We start from the raw sequence: 12,550 nt of genomic DNA on the forward strand, positions 1-12,550 counted from the left end.
TCTTGTCCTTTCTCTCTGCCAGCTCATGGGGCAATAACCCTCTAATGTGTCACTGAGATGGCGCTTGCATTTTCAAAGCTTCTGCTGTTGCTAGGCAGAGGAGTTAACTCTCAGTTTGTTATCCTTCATGAACACAGCTTGCAGGAAGGAGGAAAGAGAAGAGGAAGAGAGATATTAAAAATAGATGATGAGAACAAAGCAGAAAATAGTTTTCATCTCAGATTTACATAAGGTGCCGGTGGCATCTTGAGGTCCAGTTTACAGTGACAAGTTCTGCTGCCAGAGGCTGGATTAATGGCACGTGTAGCCTCCTCCTCTCCTGGTCAGATTTCCCCTTCCTGGAGCCATGTGTTCCTACACCAGACCCTATTTCTTGTTCTCTGAGTCTGAAGAACAAACCGATCCCTTTAGGTGAAAAAAAAAAAAAAAAAGGAGATTGTGATGGGTTGACCCTGGCTGGACACCAGGTGCCCACCAAAGCCGTTCTGTCACTCCCCCTCCTCAGCCAGACAGGAGAGAGAAAAATATAACAAAGAGCTCGTGGGTCGAGATAAGGACAGGAGAGATCATTCACCAATTACTGTCACGGGCAAAACAGACTCAGCTTGGGGAAAATTAACTCAATTTATTACAAATCAACCAGAGTAAGGTAATGTGAAATAAAACCAAATCTCAGAACACCTTCCCTCCACCCCTCCCTTCTTCCCGGGCACAACTTCACTCCCAGATTTCTCTACCAAACCCCCCAGCGGCACAGGGGGACGGGGATGGGGTTTACGGTCATCACATGTTATTTTCTGCTGCTTCATCCTCCTCAGGGCGAGGGCTCATCACACTCTTCCCCTGCTCCAGCATGGGGTCCCACCCACGGGAGACAGTCCTCCACGAACTTCTCCAACGTGGGCCCTTCCCACGGGCTGCAGTTCTTCATGAACTGCTCCAGCATGGGTCCCTTCCATGGCGTGCAGTCCTTCAGGAGCACACTGCTCCAGCGTGGGTCCCCCACGGGGTCACAAGTCCTGCCAGAAAACCTGCTCCAGTGTGGGCTCCTCTCTCCACAGATCCGCAGGTCCTGCCAGGAGCCTGCTCCAGCGCGGGCTTCCCATGGGGTCACAGCCTCCTTCGGGAACCCACCTGCTCCGGCGTGGGGTCCTCCACGGGCTGCAGGTGGAGATCTGCTCCACCGTGGACCTCCATGGACTGCAGGAGGACAGCCTGCCTCACCATGGTCTTCACCACGGGCTGCAGGGGAATCTCCGCTCCGGCGCCTGGAGCATCTCCTCCCCCTCCTTCTTCACTGACCTTGGTGTCCGCAGAGTTGTTTCTCTTACATGTTCTCACTCCTCTCTCTGGCAGCTGTTTCTCTCTGTCCCAACTTTTTTTCCTACTTAAAAAATGTTATCACAGAGGCGTTACCACTATCGCTGATTGGCTCGGCCTTGGCCGGCAGTGGGTCCGTCTTAGAGCCGGCTGATATGGGCTCTCTCGAACACAGGGGAAGCTTCCAGCAGCTTCTTACAGAAGCCACCCCTGTAACCCCCCCCAGCTACCAAAACCTTGCCACACAAAACCAATACAGAGATGAAGAGAGAACAACTCTACAGTTTATGGCAGAGCACACCCCATGGAAAGCCCTGCTTGCAGGTGGGCAGTGACCATCTGCGGGAGAGCAGCTAAAGGAGGAGGAGGAGAAGGCTTCATCCTTTAATTGAGATATATTGGAGCTGATTAGGAGGGGTAAATGCCATATGATAAGTCAAAAAGTTATGTCAGCTGCAGGGCAGCCTGGTCTAGGGGAAGGGGACACCAGGCAGAGCAGCTGAGCCTCCCCGGGAGTGCAGGCAGAAATGCAGGCAGGAGCCTCGGAGGGGGCTGCCCAGGCTTCAAAGTGCTCTGTTGCTTCAACAGTTTCTATTTAGTGTGAACAGTGGATGTTTTTGTAGGAGAGGGGGAAAAAAGTTGGGGAAAAAAGACCAATATTCTTTCTAAAAGCAGGCCTGATTGATAGAAAATTTTCAGCCTGCCCTATTGAATACACCAGGGCTTGCTTTACTTTCTGCCTTGCATGATTACCTCTTTTGTTAACATTCAAGACAGGCAGCAGGCAGAGATAAGTCCTGAATAGCTCCAAACTTTGCTTCTCCCATCTCTCCCAGCATTAGGCTGGTTCAGACAAAGCCTGCACTGGAGGCTGGCTGCAAGGAAAGGTGTTTCAATTACCATAGAAATAGGAGCAGTGCAATCCCAAAAGGGCTCAGCTCCCACCCATTGAATCAACCCAACATTTTCCTCTGAGCCTGAGCAAAGCCATGTTTGACTGGTGAGCTGGGATGCTGCGTTAATGGAGCAGGTCCTTGCTGGCTGGTGTCAATTGGGGAAGGTCACAGAGTGGCCCTCCGGGTTGGATGCATTATTAGACTTGTTAGCAATGGAAACAGGGCATGTGCAGGGGCAGCTGTAAGTGGGTGCTAGGGTTGGGGCATTTGGGAATGATGGTGGCTGTGACGTTAAACTTGGGCATTTGGGAGGTGGGGATGGAGGTGTGAATGGGGCTGATAGGGTGTATTGGGTTTGTGTGGCAAGGTTTTGGTAGCTGGGGGGTTACAGGGGTGGCTTCTGTGAGAAGCTGCTAGAAGCTTCCCCTATGTCCGACAGAGCCAATACCAGCCGGCTCTAAGACAGACCCACCGCCGGCCAAGGCCGAGCCAATCAGCAATAGTGGTAGCACCTCTGTGATAACATATTTAAGAAGGAAAAAAAGTTGCAGGGCACACAGAAACGGCAGCTGGAGAGAGGAGTGAGAACATGTAAGAGAAACAACTCTGCGGACACGAAGGTCAGTGAAGAAGGAGGGGGAGGAGGTGCTCCAGGCGCCGGAGCAGAGATTCCCCTGCAGCCCGTGGTGAAGACCATGGTGAGGCAGGCTGTCCCCCTGCAGCCCATGGAGGTCCACGGTGGAGCAGATATCCACGCTGGAGCAGTGTGCTCCTGAAGGACTGCATGCCATGGAAGGGACCCATGCTGGAGCAGTTCATGAAGAACTGCAGCCCGTGGGAAGGACCCACTTTGGAGAAGTTTGTGGAGGACTGTCTCCCATGGGTGGGACCCCACGCTGGAGCAGGGGAAGAGTGTGAGGAGTGCTGCCCCTGAAGAGGATGAAGCAGCAGAGACAATGTGTGATGAACTGACCGTAACCCCCATTCCCCGTCCCCCTGCGCCTCTGGGGCGGTAGGTAGAGAATCCGGGAGTGAAGTTGTACCTGGGAAGAAGGGAGGGGTGGAGGGAAGGTGTTTTAAGATTTGGTTTTATTTCTCATTACCTTACTCTGGTTGGTTGGCAATAAATTAAGTTACTTTTCCCCCAAGTTGAGTCTGTTTTGCCTGTGACAGTAATTGGTGAGTGGTCTCTTCCTGTCCTTATCTCAACCCACGAGCCCTTTGTTATATTTTCTCTCCCCTGTCCAGCTGGGGGGGGAATGATAGAATGGCTTTGGTGGGCACCTGGTATCCAGCCAGGGTCAACCCACCACATAGGGTTTGGGGAGCAGTGAGCGGTAACGAAGCATGGGCAGCTGGGACCAAGCTGTTGGGATTGGGAAGAACAGGGATGAAGCTAAAGACTCATTGCTGACCCCCGTCATGGGGCCAAGTGGGACATGGTGAGCAGAGGTGAAGCACTTTTTCTCTCCTGGAGAGAGCACTGCTGAGAGCATCATGTCTGCAGCCCTCCCAGATGTGGCCCAGATGAGATGGTTGGCCAAATCCAACAGTGATGGCAGTACCTGCTACCCAGGAAGCCTGGCACCAAAGCGAGAGTGCAGCTCCCAGCCCACGTGTCCTGCCAGTCAACCTGATCCCATATTGACAAAACATTATGTCCATCAACTGAAGACAATTTAAGAAGGATTTAAAGGTACTTGCATGTGTCCAGGGGAGGGCAACAAATCTGGTGACAGGGCTGGAAGGCATGTCCTATGAGGAGAGGCTGAGGACTCTGGGTTTGACTAGTTTGGAGAAAAGGAGGCTGAGGGGTGACCTGATTGCTCTCTACAGTTTCCTGAGGAGGGGAAGCAGAGAGGGACATGCTGAGCTCTTCTCCCTGGGATCCAGCAACAGAACGTGTGGGAATGGTTCAAAGCTGCACCAGGGGAGGTTTAGACTTGACATTAGGAATCATTTATTTGCAGAGAGGGTGGACAAACACTGGAACAGGCTTCCTAGAGAGGTGGCCAATGCCCCAAGCCTGTCGGTATTTAAGAGGCATTTGGACAATGCCCTTAACAACACGCTTTAACTTTTGGTCAGCCCTGAATTGGTCAGGCAGTTGGACTAGATAATCATTGTAGATCCCTTCCAACTGAAATATTCTATTCTATTCTATTCTATTGACATAAATAAGAACAACACGGGTCTGAGCTCCTACCAGAAAACACACCCTCTCTTAACCGCGTTGGGGAATGGGAGGAAGGATCAAAACTTCATTTTCTGCCTGTAGCACCTCACACATCCGTGGAGCCACGTGAAAATAACACCCATGGTGTTATAAACGCTCGTGACAAATTGGAGGAGCCAATTTGTATTGAAAAAAAAATCGAATTTATTAGCAAGCGATAAGAGAGCAAAACAGCGCTGGGCGGCCGGGGAGGCAATGCTCCGCCACAGGCCCGCAACTTTATGTTACCGTTACATTCCTTATATACATTTCATGTACCCCTTTCTTGTAAGTCTCCGCCTTGTCCTGCTTCTTCTTTCTTCACTCGTGCAGGTCTGTTACTATGTAGATTCGGTAAGTTTTCTCAAGGATGAGTATCCTTTGATGTAGAATGTCTTTTGATGTGGAGAAATACAGTCTTTGTTAATTGCAGCTGTTGTCCTTCCTCTCCTTATCTAGTAAGTTATAGCCATTGCTTTCTTCCCGTGACCTTCACGCATCACTTAAGCAAGTTTTTGTTAATTACACAAGGCATATGTTAACTCTCAATATGTCTCTTCCCCCTTCTTGATTTCATGAACAAAGTTAACCCATTCATTACAATCCCCCCTTTTCTATTTTATCCTGATTTTGTTCATTAAATCGATCCAATGCTTCTTTTGCCCGCCCGAGGATAGGGGTAATTCCTCCATCTCCGATCTGTTCATATTGCTTTAGTAGCAGCATTAAATGTGCAGCTTCTAAGCGCCCTTTAACAACAGCGATCAACTTATTAAAAATGCATGGCCCAAAAGTCAAAAATAAGATCAACAAAATAAGAGGTCCTGCAATAGTTGACAATAGGGTGGTTAACCAGGGTGAATAATTAAACATGGACTCATACCAGTTCTGTTGTACTTCCCAGCCTTTTTTCCGTTTTTCTAACCCCTCCCGTAGCTTGGCCATTGTATCTCTAACTACTCCAGTATGGTCAACATATACACAACACTCCTCCCGTAGGGCTGCACATAACCCCCCCTGCTGCATGAACATTAAGTCCAAGCCCCGTCTGTTTTGCAATACTACTTCTGATAAAGACCTAACAGACTGTTCTAGGGCTGTCATGGCCTCTTCTATCCTAGCCAAATCCTCGTCGACCGCTACCCTTAGGGATTGAAATTTTTTATTTTGTTGTACGAGGGAGGTTATTCCTGTCCCACAATGGGTTGATTCTTGTTGATACGCCCGAGATATTGTTTTCAGTGATGTCTATGTTAGGGAGGATAGTAGCAGTCTGTACAATACTGTTACTATCATCTTCCTCTGCTACAACCGAATTTGGTCCTATACCAGAGGGTTCATTTGGCACCAGCTCTTTCCTTATCGTAATTATTCTCCCTGAATCTGCATCTGGTTCTCAAAGTCTGACTCTCCATGTTTTCCCTGTTAACCAAGCAGGATCTTTCGGGTTGGTTACATTAATATAAATATATGGGCAATTTCCACTCCATGGTCCTGTTTGGCTTCCATCCCAACCATGTGAAGTAGGTGTACATCCGTGAGGCCCCCATCCTACGGATAGGAATTTATCTGGACCTCCCCCAGGAATCCAATCAGAAGCTATAGTTTCGCAACCCCAATAAGCACAATAGTAAGAGTCAGGATGGTTGCAATACCCCTTTCCAGGGTTAGAACTGGGACAAAAGTAAAAGCCTAAGTTATGTAGACATGGGTTCCTGGGTACGATTTGACATAAGGATTGATTAAAGCTTGGGGCCCCAGCAGCAATTACTTGCTGTAGTATCTTTTGATCCTCCCACCTATAGAGCGTCCATTTGTAAGGTTGGTGGGGGTTCCCTTTGCCTTGGGTTGTCCCTATTAGCATTAGCAACAGTCCTATCATCCAAGTGCTTAATCTCGAGTTTGAGAAAAGTGGTGTCCCTTTACCCTTGCGACAGGTATTCCGAGGGTGCTGATAATCATTTTGATTTTTGTCTTCATCCCTGGTGAGAGATGGGAGACTTTGGGGAAGCTCTGAGGACGTTTTGTTTGGGAGCAATAAGTCAAGAGGCTCCACGAGCCTTCTCTGGAGGTAGTTCATCAACCTTAATCCCCACAGCAGTATGTCTCTGCCCTCTTCTCTGCCTACTCTGTTGCTTAGAGCAGCGAGGTGTACCATCTTCTCGGCAGCAGTCGTATTCTTCAGGGGAACCTCCTTTATATTTACTTTGCTTTGACTTATATGTGTGTTGAGGATTTCTTGGCTGGGCAAAGGAATGTGAGCAATCCAGCCGTTAGGTGGGAACGAAGCATAAGTTTACAAAGTGCTGGAGCAGACAAGGACGCTGTGTCCTTGTACGCTGGGAAAAAGGAAGATAAGAAGAGCCTGACAAACAACACCTGGATGCTGAAGAATGAGATAAGTGACTGCTGGACACCTCGTGAAGAAGCTTGCTCAGCCAATAGAGAATAAGATAGTGTCGCGTGAAACGGGGTATTGTACCAATTAGAGTATTGTATAGGGCGCGTGCACAAGTGCATAAGGATATAACTGTACCAAATGTTGTAGTAAATGGACTTCACTTGATCACATTGGTCTGTGTGTGATGTCCCTCCGCAACATTTGGCGCCCGAACAGGGACCCTCAGATCAGCACTTTATCATCTCTACGAGAATTTCTGGTGCAGCTGAACCGACGAGGGAGCGGAGGAGCCGGCCGAGAGTGTTCCTGCTGCCCCAGCAGGACGGCATGAGCTTCAGCTGAGCTGGGAAGCACGGCATGAGCTTCGGCTGAGCTGGGACGCGCGTAAGTTTGAATCTCGCCCTGAGCTGGGAAAACGAGGAGACGCGCGAAAGCTTGAATCTCGCCCTGATCAGGTGAGCGGTCGGAGAAGGAGATGGGGTTGGACAAAGAGCAGGAAGCAGTCCTAAAGCTCCTTTGTAATTTTCTCTCTGAGAGAAGACTGAAATTCGATAATTCTGTGTTAAAGGGGTTACTTTTATGGGCCTGGAAGAAAGAACTTATCCCGAGTGTAAATGTTGCCTTTGAAGAAGCGACCTGGTTTAATATAGGCAAGGCACTGTGGGACGCTACTAGCTGCAGGGGGGGTAAGGTAAAGGAGATGAAAAAATATGCAGAGCACTGGAAGGTAATTCGAGACATGCTGGAGACAATGAGGGCGGAACGGCAGGCAGCCGCCGCTCTCTGCGCGGCGGTGACCCCCTCTGCTGCCTCCACGGCTGCCGCGTCAGCCCACCCCGCTGGAGTTGGGGGGACATTCTCTACACAACTATCTCTGCCCCCCCTAACATCCATCTCCGTTAACGCTGAGATGCCTGCACAGACACAGCCTTTGCCTATACCCAGCCAGGCCGTTGGTGCCGAAAAAATTCCCCCGTCTGTTACTCCGCAAGAAACAGGGGAATTAGGGGGGGCCGATTGTCGCCCGACAGATCCGAAGCCGACAGAGTCGGGGGTGACTAATGCGGATAAACAGATTGCGGGGGAGAGGGAACCATCTCCATCGGGTGGTGCGATGGAAGAGCTGAGGGAGGTGGTGAACCTATTACAAAAACTGACAGTACGGTCGGAAGAGCTCCTGAGGGAGGTGGTGAACCAGTTACAAAAACTGACGGTACGGTCGGAAGAACCAGAAGTGAGGGAGAAACGGTCATCCTCCCGAAAGGATGAACCGAGAGGGCAAGAGAACGAAGATTCTTGCCGTATACCGGCCCCGCTTCCCCCTCCCGCCCCCTTCTCGCCCCCCCCTCCGGCACCTCCCCCAGCCCCTCCCCTCCCGCCCCCTCCACCGCCCCCTCCCGCCCCCTTCTCACCGCCCCCTCCGGCACCTCCCCCAGCCCCTCCCCTCCCGCCCCCTCCACCGCCCCCTCCCGCCCCCTTCTCGGCACCTCCCCCAGCCCCTCCCCTCCCGCCCCCTCCACCGCCCCCTCCCGCACCCTTCTCACCGCCTTCTCCGGCGCTTCCCCCAGCCCCTCCCCTCCCGCCCCCTCCCTCCTCCCCTCCCCCCTCCCCTCCCGCCCCCTCCCTCCCCCTCCCCCTTTCCACCCCCCCCTCCGCCCACTTGCAGCGGCGCGTGTCAGCCGGACATGGAGCGGCGGCCGCCGCCAGTCGCGTCCGGCCGCCGGCCGGCCAGAACCATCCGCGCCCCCGCCCCCGCCCTTTCGTCCATCCCGCCTCTCGGAACCAGAGACGGTGAAACCAACTGCGCCCGCGATAGACGCGGAGCCGCCTGCAGTAGCCGCTGCAGAAGAAAGGCAGAGACATTGGAGGGGAGTAATAAAAGATGCCATTATAGAAGGGACTATGCTCCAAGCATTCCCAGTTATTGCATTAAATGGACAGAAAAAATGGGAAGCGTTTGACTGGAAGGTCATTGAGAGATTAAGGTATGCTGTGAGTCAGTATGGAATTAAGTCTGCGTTAGCTCAACAAATGCTGCAATTCATTTTTTCTTCTGATACGCTGATACCTCAAGATATTAAACAGCTAGCACATTTGGTTTTGGAGCCCGCCCAAATGTTAGTGTTTTTCCGGCAGTGGGAGACGTTCTGTGATCGGGAACAACCAACACCATGACAACAAATAGATCCCTTATGGGGAGTAACCACGCAGATGCTGATGGGTACTGGACCCTTCGCATCAGGGAATGCTCAGTTACAATGTATCACTGAGGTTCATCACCTATCACAGATCTTGGCGTATCAAGCTTTTCTTTCCATACCAGACAATATTCGAAACCATACTTTTACTCAGGTGAAACAGGAGCATAATGAACCTTTCGCACAGTTTATTAATAGATTGCATAGGGCAATCTATGACCACCCTGACATGACCGAGCAAATGAAAGAAAACACGTTCAAAATGCTCGCTTTCGAAAATGCTAATGAAAAGACACGCAAAGCATTGTGTAATTTGCCGAAAAATGCAGCCGTCGTTGATATGCTAGAATACATGGATCGAGCAGTGGACTCACAGAAAACAGCCTATGTTGTCGCAGCTCCACAAGGAGCTACAAAGAAGCACAGGGCCAGTACGACACCCTTGGTCAAGTGTTTTAACTGTGGCAAACGTGGACACATTAGGAGCAAATGTACAGCTTCTGCTAAGAAAGATGACAATACCACCAAGAATATAGGAAGAAGGGAAACTTTACACCGACCGCGAAGGCCCCTCGCGCGACGACACAAACACAAGGGACCTGGGCTGCCAGCCCTCAGGCAGCCTCGCAACCACCAGATCTGCCACTGCAGGGAGCTCCGGAGTGGATGTGGAAACCGCAGTAGACATTACATTGGTGGATGCAGGGGTACACTTGGTGGATAGCAACATAAAGGGACCATTGGGGCTCGGGCTTAGTGCATTTGTGATGGGACGATCTTCAACAGCTCTAAAAGGAATTTTGGTAGTCCCAGGGCTTATTGATGCAGATTTTTGTGGGACTGTGAAAATTATGATTCATGTTTTAATCCCTCCTGTTTCTATTCCTAAAGGTACCAGAATAGCACAATTAGTTCCATTCAGGTCGTGTGTTCCAAACCCAGGTGAAGTACAACGTGGAGATGGTGGATTCAGCTCCACAGGGAAACCACAGGTATACCTTGCCATGGACATAACAAAAGGTAAAACAGAAAAGGTAGTGCAATTGGAAGGGCCTGACGGAGTTATCGTCAAGAAACTGATGACAATCAATACAGGAGCTGATGTTACGATTATTTCACGATATATTTGGCCTCCATCATGGCCATTGATCAATCCAAATTTTGGCATTGCAGGGATAGGGGGCACACAAGCCACCTTAGTAAGTCAGCTACCCATTACATTTGTGTTCCCTGACGGTGAAAATGTTACGACGCGTCCGTATGTCATGACTACCCCAACTGAATTGTTTGGCCTCATAGGCCATGATTTATTGAGCCAAATGAAGGCAATGTTAGTGACCCATCCTTTTTAGGAGCAGTCACTGAGGGGCAGCCAATCCTGAAAATTAGCTGGAAAAGAGATGAGCCTGTTTGGATTGATCAGTAGCTGCTAAATTCTGAAAAGCTGCTAAAAATACAAGTGTTAATTGAGGACCAACTGAGAGCGGGACATGTTGTTCCTTCTACTAGTCCATGGAATACACCAATATTTACCATTCCCAAGAAAACTGGGAAATGGAGACTATTACATGATCTCAGAGCTGTGAATGCAGTGATGCACAGTATGGGAGCCCTGCAGCCAGGTTTGCCGTCTCCAGTTATGCTTCCAGAAGAATGGGATTTGTTAATTATAGATCTAAAGGATTGTTTCTTCACCATTCCCTTGCACCCAGATGACGCTGAACGGTTTGCCTTTTCGGTACCGTCGATTAACAAGGCAGAGCCCTATAAGAGATACCACTGGGTTGTGTTACTGCAAGGAATGCGCAATTCCCCCACGATGTGTCAGGTGTATGTGGCCTGGGCATTAGAGCCTGTAAGAAAGCAGTTTCCTCAGTTACATTTTGATAGCGGGAAGGAACTTGCCACAGGATGAATTTTTAACTCATTTGCAGGACATCTTAAGCCATCGCGGAGTAATAATTGCTCCTGAAAAGGTGCAAAAGGCAGCACCTTGGAAGTATTTGAGGTGGCACATAGATGCTAGCAATGTTAGAAATTTCAACGGTACATGATGTCCAGAAGCTTGTGGAAGATATCCAGTGGGTGCGGAATCTTTGCGGTATCACTAATGACGATATGGACCCTCTGGTAGAACTCTTGGGTACGAGCGCACGTGCAGATGAGAAACGGGAAATGACAGAGCTGACCAATTGGTTGCAGCGGCATGGGAGCCTCCTCCAGGGAATCGTTTTCAACAAGCATGGCAATCAATCACATGCGTTCTTGCACCAACCCGCTAGGATGTTAGCAAAGCAATTTGACTTACCACTCACTGATGCCCAAGGTATCGTTAAAGCATGCCCTGATTGTCAAAAGGAAGGGCTGGGCTTGGGCTGTGGGGTTAACCCATGAGGTCTCTTGCCATTACAGTTGTGGCAAATGGATGTCACCCATGTCACGTGGTTTGGTGCAAAGCGTTATGTGCATGTGTGTATTGATACCTATTCTGCTACCATGTGGGCCACGGCACAAACTGCAGAAAAGGCCTTACATATTGAATGACATCTTCATGCTTCTTTTGCAGTGCTGGGTGTGCCTAAAGAAATTAAGACAGACAACGGCCCAGCCTATAGTCCTACACGATTTGCTTGATTTTGTAATTTGTGGGGAATTCACCATGGTACGGGTATTCCACATCTTCCCACAGGACAGGCTATTGTTGAACGGGCCAACAAACCTTAAAGAGCATGCTGCAAAAACAAAAGGGGGGAACCCAGGGCTTACTCCCAGAGGAACGATTGGCCAAAGCCTTATTTGTGCTAAATTATCTTAGATTGACAGGTGATCACAAAGACCCATGAATGGTAGTGCATCATGCTCTTTTACAGGCAGAAAGGACACAACAAAGTACAGGAATCATGGTAATGTATAAGGACCCAGAGTCCGGGAAACGGTGCGGACCAGCAGAAGTAAAACTTACTGGGAGAGGGTATATGTGTCTGCTTACAGATCGAGGCCTGCGCTGGATCCCGGCTAAGTGGGTCAAACCATGGCTTCGCACTGATGCTGGACCCGGAATCGTCCCAGCGGCAACTGGCACGGCACCGGCGGGTGCTGGAGCCACTGATCCAACAGATTCTGACTAATAGAGTATTACACTTCAGAGGACTAGCAGACATTGAGTCCTTCAGGGAGGGTTTTAGAACAGCGTGCCTTATTGTATATAGAACTTGCTTTAGGTAAAAAGTGTGCTAAGCATAATTTGGTTAAACATAGTGTGATTATGGGAAGACAGTGTGGGGTAAATGTAAAAGTTAGTTAAAGCCAAAATTAGGGGTAAGGTCTATTTCCATTAATAACCTGGGAACGAGGTTGATTGTGTTTCCACAGATGCAGGACCACGACGGACTCCTGTTGAATTTGCACGACCATCATCATCTGGAGCATCATAGATGGTGTGGCAATATGAATACCATCTCAGTCGAAAACTAATGTATAGGTCACCTTGGCTAACATAATAGGTCAAGATTCTCTGTGC

At 49.7% G+C, this 12,550-nt stretch overlaps 1 long non-coding RNA gene across 1 annotated transcript in view; it reads left to right on the forward strand.

The window, feature by feature from the left end:
* Nucleotides 1-12,300, forward strand: part of LOC138683505 (uncharacterized) — a 145,072-nt gene extending 132,772 nt beyond the window's left edge. Inside the window, exon 3 of the long non-coding RNA XR_011323013.1 lies at nucleotides 12,240-12,300. This is a non-coding gene — a long non-coding RNA (uncharacterized lncRNA). The remainder of the gene's footprint in view (nucleotides 1-12,239) is intronic.
* Nucleotides 12,301-12,550: the final 250 nt, after the last annotated feature.

Source organism: Haliaeetus albicilla, chromosome W, assembly GCF_947461875.1.
Source record: "Haliaeetus albicilla chromosome W, bHalAlb1.1, whole genome shotgun sequence".
NCBI classification, from domain to species: domain Eukaryota; kingdom Metazoa; phylum Chordata; class Aves; order Accipitriformes; family Accipitridae; genus Haliaeetus; species Haliaeetus albicilla.